Source organism: Cicer arietinum, chromosome 3 (genome assembly GCF_000331145.2).
Source record: "Cicer arietinum cultivar CDC Frontier isolate Library 1 chromosome 3, Cicar.CDCFrontier_v2.0, whole genome shotgun sequence".
NCBI classification, from domain to species: Eukaryota; Viridiplantae; Streptophyta; class Magnoliopsida; order Fabales; family Fabaceae; genus Cicer; species Cicer arietinum.
This window is the reverse complement of record NC_021162.2, coordinates 41,918,279-41,921,792: the sequence shown is the minus strand read 5'-3', so window position 1 is coordinate 41,921,792 and position 3,514 is coordinate 41,918,279. Positions and strand designations below refer to the sequence as shown.

General features: G+C 38.8%; 1 pseudogene; it reads left to right on the top strand.

Moving 5' to 3' along the window:
* The window catches only part of LOC140919765 (uncharacterized), a 28,174-nt pseudogene extending 26,656 nt beyond the window's left edge, over positions 1–1,518 (top strand).
* Positions 1,519–3,514: the final 1,996 nt, after the last annotated feature.

Here is a 3,514-nt window from a genome sequence, read left to right as displayed (position 1 = left end):
GGGGGGGGGGACTTGTTGATAAGACCCCAGAAGCGACAAGGGCTTTGGTTGAGAACATGTCCATTAATTCTCAACAGTTTACAACTAGATGCAATTCAATAGTGTTGACAAATGGTGTGAATGAAAGTCAAGCTTCTTCCCACAAGAATTTAGAAGGAAAACTTGATGAGCTTACATCTTTAGTAAAAAAATTGGCAATAGGTAAAACCCAAGCAGTGGTCTGTGGTATTTTCACTTCTCCAGAACATCCTTCAGATTCATGTCTTACATTTCAAAAAGATCCAATTGCTGATGCTCCTCAAGCATATGCAGCAAATATATACAATCGTCAAGCCAACTATGATCTATCATCAAACAGGTACAATCCTGGTTGGAGAAACCATCCCAACCTGAGACTGGGGAATTCATCTGCACAACAATAACCTAGGCAGCAACAACAAAATATTCCTCAACAGCAAAACAATGCACCTTCTTTAGAGGACCTCGTTAAGCAGATGATTGTTCAGAATCTCCAATTTCAACAAAGAACAGATTCCACCATTCAAAATTTGGAAACAAAGATTGGTCAGCTAGCCATTTCAATCAATTGCAGACTCAGGGGTCAAACCAATTGCATGCATAGTCAATAGTAAATCCAAATGCTCCCAATGTCAGTTCAATTACATTGAGGTCTAGGAAAGGTGTTGAAATAACAAAGGTAGCTGAAACTGTAGTGAAAAATAACAAGGTTGTTGAGGATACTTTGATATCTGAAACTATTGATGTTGAGCAAAATATACCACTTCCTTTTCCTAAAAAGGACAATGAAGACTAAGAAAATGAACGAGGCAGATAGGAACAACGAGATCCTGAATACATTTAGGAAGGTGGAAGTGAACATTCCCCTTCTTGAAGCAATTAAACAGATTCCAAGATATGCAAAATTTCTAAAAGATTTATGTACACACAAGAGAAGGTCAAAAGGTAATGAAAGAGTAAACATAGGGCCAAATGTTTCAGCCCTCATTCAGCCCATGCCTCAAAAATGCAAAGATCCAGAAACTTTTTCCATTCCATGTACCATATGCAATAGTTAATTTGAAAATGCTATGTTTGATTTAGGAGCTTCCATTAATGTTATGCCTACATCTATTTTTAACTCTCTAGCTCTTTGACCTTTACAGAGTACATGTGTTACCATTCAATTGGCGAACAGGAGTAGTGCTCGTCCCGCTTGACTTGTGGAGGATGTACTTGTTCGAGTTAATGAATTGATATTTCCTGCAAATTTTTACATCTTATGCGCCTATCATCTTAGGCAGACCATTCTTGAAAATTACAAGAACAAAAATTGATGTGCATGCTGGAACATTATCCATGGAATTTGGTGATAGCATTGTAAAATTTAACCTCTTTGATGCTATTAAACACCCCGTGGAAGAGCATTCTACTAACATAATTGATTTTGCAGACTTAGCTTCGGCCACTGTTGTAGATTTTGAGAAAACACGGGAAGGAAATCAGATGGAACTTGGCTGATATTCCTGGTATTAGCCAATCCATGTGTGTGCATAGGATACTACTGGAGGACGAGGTAAAATCAGTCAAGCAGTCCCAAAGGCGACTTAACCCATTAATTCTGGATGTTGTAAAAAAAGAAGTGACCAAGCTCTTGCAAGCAGGCATTATATACCACATCTGTGATAGTCAATGGGTGAGTCCGGTGTAAGTAGTCCCAAAGAAAACTAGAGTCATAGTGGTTAAAAATGAAAATAATGAACTTATCCCCACACGAGTGCAGAACTGTTGGAGGGTATGCATTGATTACGGGAGACTAAACCAAGCAACTAGAAAATATCATTTTCCTTTACCATTCATTGATCAGATGCTTGAACGGTTGGCTGGTTTGTCACATTATTGTTTTCTTGATGATTTTTCTGGTTATTTTCAAATCCATATTGCACCAAAGGACCAAGAAAAGACTAACCTTGTGTTGAATTACGAAAAATGTCATTTTATGGTTGAACAAGGCATAATTTTGGGACATGTGATCTCTAAAAATGGGATTGAAGTGGATCCTGCCAAAATTGATGTGCTTTCTAATTTGTCTTACCCATCTTGCATCTGCGAGATTCGTTCTTTTCTTGGCCATGTAGGTTTTTACAGGCGATTTATCAAGGATTTTAGCAAGATATCTTTTCCACTGTCAAATTTGCTGCAAAAAGATATCAGTTTCATCTTCGATGACAAATGCAAGAAGGCGTTTGATTTCTTAAAGGCAACACTAACCTCTACTCCCATAATTCAGCCACCCAATTGGACCCTCCCTTTTGAAATTATGTGTGATGCATCTAACTATGCCGTGGGAGCAGTCCTTGCACAAAGGGTTGCTTTGAAGTTCTTGTTGAAGAAACTAGAAGCAAAACTGATATTGATTCGGTGGATGTTGTTACTCCAAGAATTTAATTTAGAGATTAAAGATAAGAGTGGAGCTGTAAATTTTCTGGCATATCATTTGAGCATAATAGAAATGGATGAGGACCCCATCCTTATTCAAGATGACTTCCCTGATGAGCAACTGCTACAGTTGCGTGAGGTAACTCCTTGGTTTGCTGATTTAGTTAATTATCTAGTTGTTGGAGTCTTTCCTGCAGATGCATCCCGAACATAAATACACAAATTTAAAAGTGATTCCAAATACTATGTCTGGGATGATCCATATATGTGGAAATTCTATAGTGACCAAGTGATTAGGCGATGTGTTTCCCACCATGAGGCTCAATCCATTCTTAATTTTTGTCATGCCTCTCAAACTGGAGGAAATTTTGGTCCTCAACGGACAGCAAGAAAAGTCTTAGACTCGGGTTTCTTTTGGCCCACTTTGTTTAAAGATGCTTTTGAGACTTACAAAACTTGTGAACAGTGCCAAATAGCAATAACAACAATCACTCGTAGGAGTGAGATGCCTCAACAACCTATGCTTTTATGTGAAGTGCTTGATATGTGGGGCATTGAATTTGTGGGCCATTTTCCTGTATCTTTTGATTATGTCTATATTTTACTAGTTGTTGATTATGTTTCGAAGTGGGTGGAAGCAATACCCACTAGGACTAATGATTTTAAAGTTGTTGCAGGTTTTATTAGATCAAATATTTTTTGCAGGTTTGGAATACCCCGAGCCATCATAAGCGATCAAGGCACTCATTTTTGCAACCGCACCATGGGCGCTTTGCTTCGGAAGTATGAGGTTGTGCACAAAGTTTCTACACCTTATCATCCTCGGACTAATGGGCAAGCTGAAGTCTCAAATAGAGAAATCAAACAGAACTTAGAAAAGATGGTGCAGCCAAACAGGAAAGGTAGGAGCCACCGACTTGAAGAAGCTCTTTGGGCTCATAGAAAAGCCTACAAAACACCAATAGAAATGTCCCCTTATCGACTTGTGTTTGGTAAGGCATGCCACCTCCCAGTAGAAATAGAGCATCGTGCTTATTGGGCGGTCAAGAGTTGTAACCTTGAGATGGAGAAAGCAGGT